An 18,994-nucleotide genomic window follows, 5' to 3' on the forward strand; every position below is an offset into this window, starting at 1 on the left:
ACTGATGAATGGATAAAGATGTGATTTTGTGTGTGTGTGTGTGTGTGTACATATATATATATTACTTAGCCATAAAAAAGATTGAAATCTTCCTATTTGCAGTGACATGGTTGGATCTAGGAAGTATTATGCTAAGTGAAATAGGTCAGAGAAAGATAAATACCATATTATATCACTCATATGTGGAATCTAAGAAACAAAACACATAGAATATGGGGTGACGGGAAAGAGACAAACCAGAGGACAGACTCTCAACTATAGAGAACAAACTGAGGGCAGTGGGATGGGTTAAATGGGTAATATGTAATAAGGAAGACATTTGTGATAAGCAGTAGGTGTTTTATGTAAGTGATGAACAGCTAAATTTTACACCTGAGGGAGATCCCTGGGTGGCTCAGTGGTTTACCACCTGCCTTTGGCCCAGGGCGTGATCCTGGAGTCCTGGGATCGAGGCCCAAGGCATGATCCTGGAGTCCTGGGATCGAGTCCCACGTCGGCCTCCCTGCAAGGAGCCTGCTTCTCCCTGTGTGTGTCTCTGCCTCTCTGTGTGTGTGTCTTTCATAAATAAATAAATAAAATCTTTTAAATAAATAAATAAATAAATAAATAAATAAATAAATAAATAAATTCTACACCTGAGACCAATACACTGTATGTTAACTGGAATTTAAAGAAAAACTTGAAAAAAGAAAAAAAAACAATTTATAGGGAAGCATACTAAAAGTTCAGAATATTGAAGGCATACCATGCTATTTTTTTCTTCTTGAAGGAAAAAAAATTCACAGACTAGTGTATTCTTGGCAGTGAATGGTGCTGGCTAGGGTTAAAGGCAGAGAAGAGCAAAGTTCACCAGATCTTCTAACTCAATTCAATGTTGTTCTTTTCTGCTTTGTGCTTGTTTGGAGTACTGAAACCTCTGCAGGGATTTTGACAGCTAATAAAGGCATTTTTGCTCTTAAGAGGTTGTTAAGTTAAACTGATGGTTACCAGAAGGAGAGTGGGTTGGGGAATGGGTTAAATAGGTGATGGAGATTAAAGAGTGCTCTTGTTGTGATGAGCACTGTATATTCTTTGGAAGCGTTGAATCACTATGTTGTACACCTGAAACTAATATTTACTATATATTAACTAACAAATTTAAGTAAAAACTTAAAAGGGAGACCTACTCTAATTATAATGAACATGTCAAAAATCAAAGATAAACAGAAAATGCTAAAAGCAACCAGAGCCAGGGGAAAGGGTAGGGAGAAAAGATTGTAACCTAAAAAGGAACCCCCAATTAGACCATCAACAGATTTTTCAGCAGAAACTCTATAGAGCAAGAGAGAATGAAATAACATACTCAAAGTGTTGAAAGAAAATTGCCAACCAAGAATAATGTATCCAGCAAAGTTATCTTTCGATATAGAGAAATAAAGGCTTTTCTTCAAGCATACTAATGTAACATTTGCATTATAAGGGATGCAGAAGAAGAGAGAGAGAAAGGGACAATAAACCTATTTGAAGAAACAATAGGTGAAAACTCCCCTAACCTGGGAAGGAAACAGATACTCAGGTGCAGAAAGCAAAGAGAGCCCCAAGCAAGAAAAACTCAAAAAGGGACTTCTTTAAGTAGAAAAGGCCATTATTAGAAGAAAACTGTGAAAGACAAAAGGTTCTTGGGTAAAAGTAAACATATAGTAAAGGTAGTTGAGATCAATCACTTATAAACCTAGTATGAGGATTAAAAGGCATATGTAGTAAAGTCAGTTATATCTAAAATATTATACTTAAGATGTTATAGATAAGCCTCATGGTAACTAGAAACCCAAAACCTATAATAGATGCACAGAAAATAAAGAGAAAGGAATCCAAGTATAAATACCAAAGGAAGTCATCAGTTGCAAAGGAAAAGAGCAAAATAAGGAAGAGAGCTCCAAAAATTAGAAAACAATTTTAAAAATGGCAATAAGCACATACTTATCAATAATTAATTTAAGTGTAAAGAGACTAAACACTCCCATCAAAAGACACACAGTAACTGAATGGATTGAACAAAAACAAACAAAAAAAACAAGTCCCATCTATATGCTGACTACAAGAGACTCATTTCAGACCTAAGGACACAAAAGAGATTAAAAGAGAAAGGATGGAGAAAAATATTCCATGCAAATGGACATGAAAAAAAAAAAAAGCCAGGATAGTAATACTTATATCGGACAAAATAGACTTTAAGACAAAGGCTGCAACAAGAGACAAAAAGTGTATTACATAAGGATAAAGGGATTAATCCAACAAGAGGGTATAATAATTGTAAGTATTTATGCACTAGCATAGAAATACTTAGATATACAAAACAAATATTAACAGACATAAAAGGAGAACTTAACAGTAACAGTAGGATAATTTTACACCCTACTTATATCAATGGATAAATCATCAGGACAGAAAATCAGTAAAGAAACAGTGCCTTTGGGGATCCCAGGGTGGCTCAGCGATCTAGCGCCTGCCTTCGGCCCAGGGTGCGATCCTGGAGCCCCAGGATCAAGTCCCACATCGGGCTCCCTGCATGAAGCCTGCTTCTGAACCCTCTGCCTGTGTCTCTGCCATTTTCTCTGTGTCTCTCACGAATAAATAAAATCTTTAGGAAAAAAAAAAAGGAAACCGTGCCTTTGAATAACACATAGAGTAGAAGGATTTCACAGATACATACAGAATATTTTACCCAAACACAGAAAACACATTCTTTTCAAGTGCACATGGAACACTTCTAAGACAGATCACATGGCAGACCACAAAACCAATCTCAAATATAAGACTGAAATCATATCCAACAGCTCTTCTGCCCACAGTGGTATGAAACTAAAAATCAATTACAGGAAAAAAGAACTTGAAAAAACACAAACATGTGAAGGCTAAACAACAGGTTACTAAAAACAAAACAAAAAACAGGCTACTAAACAACCAGTAAGTCAAAGAAATCAAAAGAGGAAATTAAAAAATATCTGGAGATTAATTAAAATGGAAACAATAGTCCAAAATCTTTGGACCACAGCAAAAGCAGTGCTAATAGGGAAGTTTATAATGATATAGGCCTTCCTAAAGAAACAAGAGAAACATCAACAATCTAACTCTCTGTCTAAAGGAACTGGAAAAGAACAAACAAAGCCTCAAATTAGTAGAAGGGGGAAAAATAGAAACCAAAGTAGAAATAAATGAAGTAAACACTAAAAACAATAGAAAAGATCAATGAAACCAAGAGCTGGTTTCAAAAGATAAAAAAAACAAGATAAACAAAATGATAAACCCTTAGCAACACTCAAAGAGAAGATTCAAATAAAGTCAGAAATGAAAGAGGAGAACAACCAATACCATAAAAAATTGTTTGCTAACAAGTTGTACAATCTAGAAGAAATAGATAAATTAGAAACATACAATCCTCCAAGACAGAATTAGGAATAAATAGAAAATCGAAACAGGGGATCCCTGGGTTGCTCAGTGGTTTGGCGCCTGCCTTTAGCCCAGGGTGTGATCCTGGAGTCCCGGGATCCAGTCCTGCATTGGGCTCCCTGCATGGAGCCTGCTTCTCCCTCTGCCTGTGTCTCTGTCTCCCTCTCTCTCTCTGCGTCTCTCATGAATAAATAAATAAAATCTTTAAAAAATCGAAACAGATTGATTACTGGTAACAAAACTGAATTGGTAATATACTTCCAATGAACAAAAGTTCAGAACCAGATGTCTTCACAGGTGAATTCTACCAAACATTAAAGAAGAGTTAAGAGGCACCTGGGTGGCTCAGTTGGTTAAGCATCTGCCTTTGGCTCAGGTCATGATCTCAGGGCCCTGGGATTGAGCCCCACATCAGGCTCCCTGCTTGGTGAGAAGTCTGCTTCTCCCTCTCCCTCTGTGCTCTCCCATTCTTTTACTCTCTCAAATAATAAAATATTTTTTAAAAAAAATTAATACCTATCCTTCTCAAACTATCCCCTCCCCCCCAAAATAGAAAAAAAAATCTTCCAAACTCATTTTATACAGAAAAAGCATTTGACAAAATTAAATATCCATTCATGATTTAAAAAAACTCTCTTGGGGTGCCTGGGTGGCTCAGTCAGTTAAGCATCTGACTCTTGATTTTGGCTAAGGTCATGATCTCAGAATTGTGAGATTGAGCCTTTTGACAGGCTCCACATTGGGCAGGGAGTCTGCTTAAGATTGTCTCTCTCCCTCTACCTTCCCTAAAATCCCCTCCCCAGCTCTCTCTTTCTTTCCCTTAAAACACACACACACACACACACACACACACACCCTCAAGGTGTAGGTGTAGACAGAACATGCCTCAAGATAGTAAAACATATATGACAAACCCACAGTTAATATCATACTCATTATTCAAACACCGTGAGCTTTTCCTCTAAGATCAAGAACAAGGCAAGAATGTATACTCTTCCTACTTTTAATCAACATAGCACAGGAAGTCCCGGCCACAGCAATCAGACAAGAAATAAAAAGCATCCAAACTGGTAAGGAAGAGGTAAAACTGTCACTATTTGTGCATGACAGGATACTATATGTAGAAAACCTAAAGACTCCACCAAAAAATTATTAGACCAAATGAATTCAGAAAAGTTGGAAGATACAAAATTTGTATGTAGCAATCTCTTGCACTTCTATACATTAATAACAGAAAGAGAAATTAAAACTATCCCATTTAAAATTGTACCAGAAAGACTAAAATACCTAGGAATAAATTTAACCAAGAAGGTGAAAAACCTATACCCTGAAAACCCTAAGACATTGATGAAAGAAATGGAAGATGACAAAAATAAATGAAAAGATAGACCACACTCACGGATTGGAAGAATATTGTTAAAATGGATATACTACTCAAAGCAATCTACAGGTTCAATGCAATTTCTATCAAAATACCAATAGCATTTTTTGCAGAACTACAGCATATAATCCTAAAATTTGTATGGAACTACAAAAGACCCTTAAAATAGCCAAAGCAATCTTGAGAAAGAACAAACCTGAAGTATCAAAATTCCTGATTTGAAGCTATAATACAAAGCTATAGCAATAAAAATATGGCACTAACACAAAAATAGACACACAATGAAACAGGATAGAGAGCCCAGAAATGAACCTGCACTTATATGGTCAATTAATCTATGATGAAGGAGGAAAGAATACAAAGAGGAAAAGACAGTTTTTTCAATAAATGGTGATAGAAAAACTGGACAGCTACATGCAGAAGAAAAAACTGGACTACTTTCTTATATTATACACAAAAATAAACTCAAAATGGATTAAACACCTACCTGTGAAGTCTGAAACCATAAAACTTCTAGAAGAAAACAGACACTAATCCCTTGGACATTGGCCAACATTTGTGATAATATGAATGGATCTAAAGGGATTATGCTAATTGAAAAAACTCAGAGAGGAACAAATATATGATTTCATTTATACATGGAGCCTAAAAACAAAACAAAACAAATGAACAAACAAACAACAAAATAGTCTTCTAGATATGAAGAACAAATTGGTGGTTGCCAGAGGGGAGCAGAATGGGGAAATGGGCCAAATAGGTGAAAGACAGTAAGAGATACAAACTTCCAGTTAGAAAATAGGTCACAGGGATGAAAAAGTGCCACACCAGGAATATAGTTGAAAATATTGTAATAACTTTATATGGTGACAGATGGTGGGGACTACACTTTTTGAGCACTGAATAATATATAGAATTATTTAATCACTATGTTGTATACTTGAAACTAATATAACATCATAGATCAGCTACTTCAATAAGAAAAAATGATGGCCTTTCCCAAACAAAAATTAAAGCAGTTCATCACTATTAGACCTGTTTTACAAGAAATGCTGAAAGTTCTTTAAGCTGAAATGAATACTAGTGACATAAAAACATGAATATACACAACACACTGGTAAAGGTAAATATGCAGTCATATTTAGAAAACTCTAATTTTGTGATAGGATCATGTGATAACAAGTTTCCAACAGTTTAGAGGTTAAAGCAAACGAATATTAAAGGACTATAATTGGGGCACTGGGTGGTGCCATCAGGTAAGCCTCTGACTCTCGGTTTCTGCTTAGGTTATGATCTTGAGGTTGGGAGATCTAGCCCAGCATCAGGCTCAGGGTTCAGCGAGGACTCTGCTTAAGACTTTCTCTCCCTCTGCTCCACCCACCCCCCACCCTACCTGTGCTTATGCTGTCTCTAAAATAAATAAATACATCTTTTAAGAAAGAACTGTAGCTACTATTACTAGTTAACAAATACACAATACAAAAAGAGATAAATTGTGACATAAAAAATGTATAGAGGGGAAATAAAAGGGTGGACCTTTCATATGTAATTAAAGTTAAGTTACTATCAGTTTAAAATAGATGGTTACTTGTAGGATGTTTTATGTAAGCCTCACAGTGTGAAAATTAAGATACCTTGTTTAAAATGTAGTAGGGAGGGGGATCCCTGGGTGGCTCTGTGGTTTAGGGCCTGTCTTTGGCCCAGGGCGTCATCCTGGGGTCCCGGGATCAAGTCCCACATCAGGCTCTCGGCATGGAGCCTGCTTCTCCCTTTGCCTGTCCCTTTCTCTGTCTCTCATGAATAAATAAATTTTAAAAATCTTAAAAAAAAAAAAAAAAAGGTAGTAGGGAGGCCAGTAGGGGGAGCTCTCACACCCTACCTTTTTATTTTTATAACAGCACTCCAAGCTTCCCCCTTATGTCTACAAAAGAGCGTTTTCTCTACTTTGTTCTGTGGGCTTGCCTATGGATTACTATAGTTTGCTTGTCCTAGATTGTAATTTTCTTCTACTCCCCAATAAACCTTTTTGCTAGTAAAATAACTGGAAGTTTGATTTTTAAGATTAATAATGGTAACCACAAAAAGAAAACCTAGAGTAGATTCATTAAAGATAAAGAAAGGGGAAACAATATACCACCATGGAATCTTCGGTTTACAAAGATAGGCAGAAACAAGAGGGGGGAAAAAAGATTCGATGAAACTACAAAACAGATATAAATCAATTAATAAGATGGTATTCAAAAGTCCTTACATGTCAGTAATTACTCCAGATGTAAATGGATTGAATTCACTGATCAAAAATCTGGATATGTAAAAACAAAAACAAAAACAAAACAAGACCCAACTACATGCTACCTGTAAGAGACTTCAGATTTAAGAACATGCATAGACTTGAAATAAAGACATGGAAAAATATATTCCGTTAAAGTGGAAACAAAAAGAAAACAAGGATAGTTGTATTTGTATTACACAAAATAGATTTTAAGCCAATAAAGGTAACATGAGATAAAGAATGTTATATAATAAGGGGATCAACTCATAAAGAAGATCATAAGTATATATGGACCCAACACTGGAGCACCGAAATATATTATGCAAATATTAACAAATCTTCAGGGAGAAATAGGCAACCATATAATGATAGTAGAGAACTTCAGTAACCCATTTTCAGCAACAGCTAGATCATCCACACAGAAAAATCAACAAGAAAACATTGGACTCTAGCCATATATTAGACCAATGGACCTATAAGACATTTATGGAACATCTCATCCAACAGCAAAAGAATACATATTCTTCTCATATGTATTCTCTGCGAATACATATTCGCAAGGAACATTGTCCAGGATAGATCATATATTAGGCCACAAAACAAATCTTAGAAAATTTAAGAAGATTAAAATAATACCAAGTATCTTTTCCAACAACAATGGTATAAAAAGAAGTTTATAGTAAGATGTATTAAGAAAATACGAAGATCTCTGGGACGCCTGGGTGGCTCAGTGGTTGAGTATCTATCTGCCTTTGGCTCAGGGCATGATCCCAGGGTCCTGGGATTGAGTCCCACATCAGGCTCCCTGCAAGGAGCCTGTTCCTCTCTCTGCCTATGTCTCTGCCTCTCTCTGTGTCTCTCATGAATAAATAAATAAAATCTTTAAAAAAAAAAAGAAAAAATACGAAGATCTCAAACAACTTAACTTTATACCTCAAGGAACTAGAAAAAGAAGAACAAATGAAGCCCAAAGTTAGCAGAACAAAGGAAGTAAGAAATATCAGAGTGGAGATAAATGAAATAGAGACCAGAAAAATAATAGAAGAGGTCAACAAAACTAAGAGCTGTTTTATTCAAAAGGTAAATCTGATAAACTTTTAGCTAGACTAAAAAAAATAGTCAAATCAGTAAAATCAGATCTGAGAGGATGCATTACAAACACTACTATAGGAATACATATGGTCATAAGGCTTATGAACACATGATAACAAATTGGGTAACTTAGAAAAATGGATAAATTCCTAGAAACATACAACTTAGCAAGAAAATCAAGAGAAATAAAAGATCTGAACAGACCAATAAACAAATAAAGAGAATGACTCTGTAATCAAAAACATTCCAACCAGAAAAGCCTAGCTTCACTGGTAAATTCTATCTAATATTTGAAAAATTAATTAAAGCAAATCCTTCTCAAACTCTTTCAAAAAATTTAAGACAGAATGCTTCCAAACTCACACCAAAGCCCAATTAGGGCATTATAAGAAAACTATAGACCAACATGCCTGATGAATGTACCTGCAAAAATTCTCAACAAAATATTAACAAATCTAATTCAATAACACATTAAAAGGATCACACACCATGATCAAATGGAATTTATCTCAGGGAACTAAGGATTGGTCAACATACGCAGATCAATAAATGTGACACATTACATTAATGGAATGAATAAAAATCATATGATAATCTCAATAGATGAGAAAAGACATTGGATAGAACACAACATCCTTTCAAGATAAGAACTCTTAACAAATTGTCTACAGAAGGAATGTATCTCAACATTTTAATAAGAGCCATATAGGACAATCCTATGGCTAACATACTCAACAGTGAAAGATTTAAGGTTTTTCTTCTAACATTAGGAACAAGACAAAGATGCCCACTATCACCACTCTTATTTAACTTAATACCGGAAGTCCTAGCTAGAACAATTAGGCAAGGTAAAGAAATAAAAAACATCTATTCAGAAAGGAATAAGTAAAATTATTATCATTTATAGGTGATACTATCTCTTATTTTAAAAAAAATCCTGAAGTCAATCAAAAAACTATTGTAACTATGCAATGAATTCAGTAACATAGCAGGATATAAAAAAAAATCAACAGAGACAGTAGTTATGTTTCTGTAACAATGAAATTTCTGAAAAACAAAATTATCCCATCACAATAGCATCAAAACAAATACATTAGGAATAAATTTAACCAGGGAAGTGAAAAATCTATACAATGAAAACCACAAGACTTTGATGAGAAAAACTGGAGATATGAACAGATGAAAAGATATCCCATGTTCATGAATTAGGAGAATTGTTAAAATAGTCATACCACCCAGGGCACCTGGCAGACTCAATTAGTAAAGCATATTGATTCTTAATCTTAGAATCATGAGTTTGAGCCCCACATTGAGTGTAGAGATTACTTTTTAAAAATGTTCATACCATCTAATTGTAATTAATTAATTGCAATTAATGCAATTCCTATAAAAATACCAATGGCATATTTCACAGAAACAGAAAAAAAAAACCCTTAAAATTTGTATGAAGCCACAAAGGCTCCACATAGGCAAAGCAATCTTGAGAAAGAAGAACAAAGCTAAATGCATCATATTTCCTTATTTCAAACTATACTACAAAGCTTTAGTAATTACATCAGTATGGTACTGGCATAAAAATAAATAACTGGACCAATAGAACCAAATAGAAAAGAACTGAATAGAAAGCCAAGAAGTAAAACCCTGCGTGTGTGATCAACTAATATTGGACATAAGAGCCAAGAATGCTCAGTAGGGAAAAGAACAAGCTCTTCAACAATTGGTATTGGGAAAACTAGACAACCATATTCAGAAAAAGGAAACTGCACCCTTATCTTATATCACACACCAAAACACACACACACACACACACACACACACACACAAACCCACACCCAAAACAGAGTAAAGTCTTAAATGTAAGACCTGGTACTCTAAACTCCAAGAAAATAGGAAAAAAATTTCTTGACATTGGTCTTGACAATGATGTATTTGAATAGGACACCAAAAACAGAAGCAACAAAAGCAAAAGTCAACAAGTGGGATCACATCAAATTCAAAGGCTTCTACACAGCAAAGACAATCATCAATAAGATGAAAAGGCAACTTATGGAATGGGAGAAAATATTTGCAAATATATTGGACAAGGGGTTAACATCCAAAATAGGTTTTAAAAACTCATACAACTCAGTAACAAAAAACAATCCATTTTATTTTATTTTTTTTTAAATATATTTTTTTTTAATTTTTATTTATTTATGATAGGCACACAGTGAGAGAGAGAGAGGCAGAGACACAGGCAGAGGGAGAAGCAGGCTCCATGCACCGGGAGCCCGACGTGGGATTCGATCCCGGGTCTCCAGGATCGCGCCCTGGGCCAAAGGCAGGCGCCAAACCGCTGCGCCACCCAGGGATCCCAAAACAATCCATTTTAAAAGGAAGCAGAGTAAATAAAAGAAAGACTTCTATGTTTATTGCAAAATTATTCACAATAGCCAAGATACAGAAACAACCTAAGTTGTGTCAATAGATAAATGGATAAATTAGATACACACACACACAAATACTATTTAGCCATTAGAAAGAAGGAAATTCTGCCATTTGGACAACGTGGATATCTTGAACACATTATGCTTACTAAGTCAGACAAAGACATATCAGATATTGTCTGATATCACTTATACATGGAATCTAAAAAAAAAAAAACCCAAACTCCTAGAAACAGAGAATAGAATGTTGGTTACCAGGACTAGGGTCAGGGGAATTTGACAGATGTCGTTAATGGGCACAAACCTGCAATCAGAAGATGAGTACATTTGAAGATCCAATGCACAGCATAGCAATTATAGTCACTAATATATTATATATTTCAACATTGCTAAGAGAGTAGACCTTAATTTTTTTAAAGATTTTTATTTATTTATTCATAGAGACACACACAGAGAGAGAGAGAGAGAGAGAGGCAGAGACACAGGCAAAGGGAGAAGCAGGCTCCATGCAGGGAGCGGGACGTGGGACTCAATCCCGGGTCTCCAGGATCACACCCCAGGCTGCAGGCGGCACTACACCCTGCGTGACAGGGGCTGCCCAAGACTAGACCTTAATTATTCTCACCACAAAAAGAAGTGATAAGTATGTGACATCACAGCAATTTTAACTAAAACTCTGGTGGCAACCATACGGCTACCTATACACCTATCAACACCTATACCCGAGCTTGGACAATGTCATGCGTAAATTAGATCTCAATTTTAAAAATTTAGAAACAAAAAAAGAAAGAAAAGGAGAACTGGAAACAGCTGACACAAGTCCCTTTTGCTCAGACAAAGCCACATCTATAAAGATTGGAGGAAAGATTCTGGCCAATGATGGCAGAAAGCCACAGAACCTGCAGCTGTGGCTCTTACCCTTGATGGCACATATCTACTTCTGTTGTTGATGTAAACGTTATCCCAGACATGGTGACCTAAAACAACAAGTTTATTCCCTTCCTGTTCTGGAGGTCAGAAGTTAGAGATGGCACTCACTGAGCTACAAGCCAAGTGTCGACCAGGCTACGACCCTTCTGGGGGCCCTAAAAGAATCCATTTTCTTGCCTATTCCAGCGTCTCAAGATTGACTCATTCATGGATCCTTCCTCCATCTTCTAAAGCATCCATGGCCTGTGGAGCCTCATATCACAGTGCTCTGACACCTTCCCCCTCCCTCTTCCACATTAAAAGGGCTTTGTGATGACATTGGGCCCACCTGGATAATTCAGGATCATCTACCTATTTTAAGGTCAGTTGATTAGCAACCTTAATTCCATCTGCTACCTTGATGCCTTCTGCTGTGTAACACACCTGCCAAAAACAGGTTCCAGTTTCCGGGGATGAGGACGTGGACCTCTTTGGGAGGCCATTATTCTGCCTACCACAGCTGGGAAACTTCAAAATGTCCTGATGCGTGGGCCCACCCCCAGAGACTCTGATGTCATTGACCTAGAATGTGGCAGAGGCATCCAGATGTTTTTAAAGCTCTCCAGGCTATTCTAATGAGCAGCTGCTAAAAACCACTATTGTAAAGAAATAGAATATATATATCGTGCCCTGCTCTGCTTTTATTATCTACATATCATTTAGCCTTTCCAACAATGTATTTTACATAACAATTGTTAAAGTAATTAGATTAGGTCCAAGATGGAATCACTCATGCTAAGCCCAATATCAGCAAGTCAAAACTACGTTTTTGGGGCACCGGGGTGGCTCAGTGGTTGAGGATCTGCCTTTGACTCTAGGCATGATCCTGGGGTCCTGGGGTCCTGGGATCAAGTCCCGTGTCAGGTTCTCCTCAGGGAGCCTGATTCTGTCTCTGCCTATGTCTCTGCCTCTCTCTGTGTGTGTCTCTTATGAATAAATAAATAAGAAAAAAAAAAAAAACAACTTAACTAAGTTTCTATGCTCAGCTCACACAGGAAAGGTAGGTATTGCTCAACCAAGGAGTGCCTGCTTGGCACAAGTTACCGGACCCAGATCCAAGACTTCCCTTTCCTCCATGCAAGGTATAACCCTGCTTTAATCAGCCAGCAAATACCCAATATAACTTCCTTGTTTCTACTCACTTTGGTCCATAAAAATCTCTCATCTGGTACAGCTCTCTGGCACCCCTTCCCTTCCCATCTGTTAGATTGCATGCTGCCTGATTCATGAATTGCTGAATAAAGCCAATGAGATCTTTGCAAAACTTATGATTGTTGGATTCTTTTTTTTTTCAAATACAACTAACATTTATATGGCAGGCATTGTGATAAGTTAACTGTGCTAATATTGTGCTGACATTTTACAAGTATTTTCTCTCAAGAAATTCCCACAACAATCCTGTGCAATAGGTGCTGTTTTTATTCCTATTTTACAGAAAAGGGAAGAGTCAGAAATTTGCCCAAGATCATGTGTGGTAAGCTGTTAAACAAAGATCCTGGTTTTTTGATTCTTGATAGTAGAGCTACAAGAGCATTTAGAGTTTAGACCTAGAAGCAAAAAAGGTGTTAATTAGATATATATTTTTAAAAGATTTTGTTTATTTACTTGACAGATAATGAGAGAGAGCACAGGTAGGGGGAGGAGCAGAGGCAGAGAGAGAAGCAGACTCCCCGCTGAGCAAGGAGCCCCACGTGAGGCTGGATCCCAGGAATCTAGGATCATGACCTGAGCTGACGCTTAGCTGAGTCACCCAGGTGCCCCTTAATTAGATATTTAATGTCTAAATTCCAGAAGGAATATAAGCTATGATGAGCGCTAGAAGCTGTAGCTTGGGGAGTTCCAGTACAGGGAGTCAATGTTTAGAGTAGTAGTAATAAGATCATAACCAGGAACTTTAAAATGGTCTTTAGTTTGTGTGGCACAGGCTACATTTCATGATTTATAAGCCAATATAGAGGTTAACTAATTTTTTTGTGCATTTAAAATGAAACTAATATATATATATATATATAGTTTTTAAACAGAACATCCCTGATTTTTGCTAGGGATTCATATCATAAAGTCAGCCAAACATAGCATAATTCCCAGTCAAGCACCACTCATTGGCTTTTGCAGTTTTCTTGTAAGGAATTAGGAAGATTCTCTAAGCTTTACAGGGAAGCCCCAACCTCTTCTAAGTGATTTCTAAACACCTCCATGACCACATTTGTGACTTACTACAAACTTTATTTTTTGGCACCTAAAGTTCCCTGGATCTCCATCTTTGTGAGTAGAGGGGGAATGAGTGACCACACGAATACCACCAATGGGAATTGTACTGTGTGGTCATGGATCATCTCTAGAGGGCACATGGGTGTGAGCGCTGAGCAACGTAGTTGGCTAACAAGACTTCACAACCTTAAGCTGACAGTGGGGGCCTAGATATCTATCACCACCTACTGGTAATAACATGGCACCTCCCCCTTTGCCTTTTGGAGCAATGTCAGAGGAAGCCAGTTAAAACAGGTTTAAATAAAATCCAGTCTCATCCATAGTACCTCAAATGTCCAGGTTTAATTTGAAAACCACTCATGATTCCAAGAACCAGTAATATCTCCAACTGAATGCAAAAAGACAATCAACTGATGCCAGTATACAGAAGAGATGTTAGACTTCTCTGACAAAGATTTCTAAATGCTTCACCAATTACAAACACATCTAAAACAAATACAGAGTCTAGGGCACCTGGGTGGCTCAATCAGTTAAGCATCTGACTCTTGATCTCAGCTCAGGTTTTGATCTCAGGGTTGTGAGTTTAAGTCCCATGTTGAGCTCCATGCTGGGCATGGAACCTACTTAAAAAAAATGAAGGGTCTCGGCAAAAGAAAAAAAAAAGATATAAAGGGGAGCCAAGGGCAGCCCCGGTGGCTCAGCAGTTTAGCGCCACCTTTGGCCTGGGGTGTGATCCTGGAGACCTGGGATCCAGTCCCACGTCGGGCTCACTGCATGGAGCCTGCTTCTCTGCCTGTGTCTCTGCCTCTCTCCCTCTCTCTCTATGTGTGTCTGTCATGAATAAATAAATAAAATCTTTAAAAAAAATCTTAAAAAAAATAAAATAAAGGGGAGCCAAATAGAATTAAGCAACATAATTACACTCATTATCACAAGTCTACTGGATCCCATAATAAATTATTAATTTGAGGATCATAAGATATAATGGCCAATTGGCACATCTCATCCTAAATTAAAGTTAATTCAGAGCCGGTGGGATAGGACCCCTAGCCAGCCTTGAACAGGCTCCTCTGACATAGACACCAGGCAGTTTTTTCTCAAAGGACTATCTATGAATTATTGTATTTCCTTATTCCTTTTGATTAGTCAAGTGGCCGTTATTAAGGAGGCCCTAAATGGCTTGGAATTATTGGCTGCTAATGAGCTCCTGAGACTCAGGCTTTTGCTTCCCAAGGCAACTACTGAGTTAAGCCTCCATTCAGAATTTCCAGAGTCATCCATGACCTGGAAATTGATGATCTAGGCTTCTCTCATCATCTGATTTTGGTTAATAACTATAGAAGCACCATACTCTTCTACAGAAGCTGTACAGAGCATCCAATCTGCTCCAGTCCTGAATGCAAATCCCCAAGTTATGGGACACACAGCTACATTTTCTGACCTGAGGCAATGGCAATTTCTCCAGCCTTGTTAGGGATGCATCCTATCCTGGGATCCTAGTCACCACCTGAGGACAATCACCTCTATATCATGGTGAGCCTTTTTTGCCAAAAGGCAACCTTTTGTGGCCTTGACTGATGCTGGTTCCCAAATCATGGCACTCCCCGGAGATTGCACTAAATTTAAGAGAGGAACCCTATGTTCTCTGGGGAGATACAGGACAAAAAGACTGAAGGCAAGCAAGTCTATCTTAATAGACCATTGACCCCTTGCTAATATGGTAACTTGGGTAAGTCATTTAGTTGCCGAATTTCATAGTTTGGTCATCTGTAAAATATGGGTAATGGTCATGCCTGCACATGTGAAAATACTGTATACCCTGGGAAGTAATCCACAACTGTGAGGTATGACTGAATGATCCCTTGGGCATTTCCCCCTATTTGGGATATTTTAAACAAATTGCATGAGTCACAGCATCTAAGAGTTTTATTGGTTCCTGGATAAGACAATTTGTCTCACTCTTCCATGCTTGTGGACAACAAAGAATTTACTTAGCATTACCTCATCATTTTGTTGCCGGCTGGTTGATGGATTCTCTGGAGTTTTATGATCAGCACATGAAAGGTTTAATGTGGCTTCTGAAGGAGCCATCAATTTAGTACCTTTGCACAACAGAAATCAGAAAAATGAATGTTAACTATCCAGCAGTGAGCTTCTTGAGGGCAGGGGCTGTCTTATTTTTATTCCTGGCAGGTAGCCCAGTGGTTGGCACATTGTGAGCACTAAGTAAACATTTATTTAGTCCATGGACAGAATTATTTTGGAAGGAATAAGGTTGTTACTTGCTTCCTGGAATTGCCTATCTCCAAAGCTAGCCTAGGCATTTATCTTTTGCCGTGATTTTGTGTTGTATTTTGTTGTTGTTACATGGGGTCAATATTTTATTTCAGACTTATTAGATAAACTGAAAATACACAAAAAACTCGTATCAGGTTCATAATTCAAATGTCCATTCTTTTTCTTCATAAACCAGAAGAAACAAAAAACACATTAAAGAGCCACCCTTCATTCACAGATGATCTCCCCGATGCTTTTGGGCAAAAGTAGTTTCAGGCTCATGTGACAACTGAAAAGTATTTCTGTTAGAGATTTTGTTAGTTGTAAGGGGAAATCCAATAAAAAAATGTGACTTAATTTATTTTAAAGATTTTATTTATTTGAGAGAGAGAGAGAGAGAGAGACAGCATGAGCAATGGGGGAAGGGCAAAGGGAGAGGGAGAAGCAGACTCCCCACTGAGCAAGGAGCCCTACATGGGGCTCGATCCCAGGACCCTGAGATCATGACCTGAGCCAAAGGCAGATACTTAACTGACTTAGCCACCCATGTGCCCCCCCTTCACTGACTTTAATGAAAACTGGAAGTTGTGGTCTTTGGCAATGAGAATGCTTGGAGTGACATATAGACCTTGGTTTCTAAGGGTGGCATCATACAATGTGAAAAGAAATAGAAAAAAATCCATAAATTCTGTATTCAATGTATGAAAAGAAATTGCATAGCTTTATTGTTCCTGATGTTTCAGCTAATCTATGGTCAGGAGCAATGGTAAGGTTCATATGATCCTAAGGTCTCTTCAAATGAATATAAAGGTTCTATAGGTACATATCAAATCAGATGAGTTTTGTTCTTTGCTCTCATTAAAATACTACAAATATGTTTCCAGGATATGGAAACAGAAAAGCCCTCTTGAGCCTGCCTACCAAGTGAGTGTATGCCATATTGTATGTACTGAGTACATGCTGTGAGAGTGCACCCCAAGCCTGTGTCTAGGACCAGCCTCAGGGGAGGGCAAGAAGAGCTGCCAATTTTTCCCTAGGAAGCAGCAGAACACACCACAGCATCTGCCCCATCAAGCTACTTATTATAACAGGCCACCAGGAGCATTCCTGGACTTGAACATGTACAGTAGCATAAAACTCAAAAGGACTGGTACAGCTGAAGCTCCTACTGAATGAAGTCAACAGCATTTCTCAGGGGGCACTGAATGTCAGTAGAAACACCCTAGACCTGAGATAACTCAAAAAATACCACACCATATTTCCATATACTCCTACTTAAAAACAATTTAGCTCATTTCAGTGAGCTAAGTAGGAGGAAGGTTTTGGTTCATTTGTTTTGTTTTGTAGGTTTTTTTCTTGTTTTACCAAAAGAAACCTAAGTATGCAAAAAGTTCTGTGATTTCCACAATAAACTATAGCAAGTCAGTTGTGTCCAAAGCCAGCTCTAATGGCCCTTTTTCAGTTCCTTTTTTCTGATTTTGTTTCTTCTGTCTGGCGTCTTTCTTCCCTGGCATCTGTGGCCAAAACTGCCCGTGGTCTAGTAAAGCTGTCAAAAATGATTGAAGAATAATGGCATCTTCACCCTTCCTTTATCTGGGAAGAGGACGCTGCTGACAGCATTGCTGGCAGCAATCTCCTTGTGAGTATGGCTTGTTTAATTGCCACCTCGAAAAGTTCCACAGGACTTAGTTGAAGATTCTTTGGTAAGTAATTTGGAGGCTCTTAGATGAAAAGGCTTTACAAATATAAGTTTATATCAGGCTTTCCTCCTCCTTTCCTTTAGTGGGTTGCTGTGTCTAAATGTTTGTCCCTAGCTTAAAATTAGTTGATAGTGTTAATTGGAGCTGGAAAGGAGAAGGTCTGAAGAATGCTAAAAATACCATGGTCATTTACAAGCATTTTCTCATTTAATCCTTAAAACTTCCCTGTGAGGTTACCACCATTTTTATAGCCAAGGATACAGGCTCAAAGAGATCAACTGTCCAAGGGTCACCCAGATCCCTGGGATCTCAAAGTCCTTGCTCTCAGCCACTCTGCTTTCCTTTCCCAGCAAAAACCAACCAACTCCAGGCATGAATTCAGGACCTGATCCTTTGTCATCTTTGAGGCAACTGCTCCATTTTTTACTCCCTTGATGCATTTTCAAGCATTGCCTCTGCTGGATTCCTCCTAGTACTGTTCAGAGATGTCTTCATAGTCTCTGCTGTACAAGTAAATAATAAATACTCCTCCTTGCCTCTCAGTCTAGTTAGCACCTCATCTCACTTTCCTGAGAAAGTTGCAAAAGTGATTCTCTCTCTCCTCTAGATTTGAATAAGAAAGTATAAACCCTGGGAATTGTTGGAAGCCATCTTAAGTGATGAATAGAGGGCAGAAAGTATTAGGATAAGGTTGATACTTAAAGCAGAGTGGGGTACTGGGTATTTGCCCAAAGAAAATGAAACACTAATTTGTAAAGATATGCATTATTTACAATAGCCAAGACATGAAAGCAACCTAAGTGTTCACTGATAAATGAATGGAAAAAGAAGTGGTGTGTGTATTTGTGTGTGTGTATACACACACAATGGAGTATTACTGAGCCATAACAAGAACGAGATCTTGCCATTTGTGACAACATGGGTGGATCTAGAGGGTATTATGCTAAGTGAAATAAGTCAGACAGAGAAAGAAAAATACTGTATGATTTCACTTATATGTGGAATCTAAAAAACAAAACAAATGAACAAATAAAAATGCAGAAACAGAACCATAAATACAGAGAACAAACTGGTGGTTGTCAGAAGGGAGGGGAGTGGAGCGATGGGCAAAATGGGTGAAGAAGAGTGGCAGGTACAGGCTTCCAACTATGGAATAAGTGAGTCACAGGGTTGAAAGCACAGCATAGGGAATATAGTCATTAACATTGTAATAGTGTTGTGTGGTGACAATGGTAGGTGC

This window comes from Vulpes lagopus, chromosome 5 (genome assembly GCF_018345385.1).
Source record: "Vulpes lagopus strain Blue_001 chromosome 5, ASM1834538v1, whole genome shotgun sequence".
NCBI lineage: Eukaryota > Metazoa > Chordata > Mammalia > Carnivora > Canidae > Vulpes > Vulpes lagopus.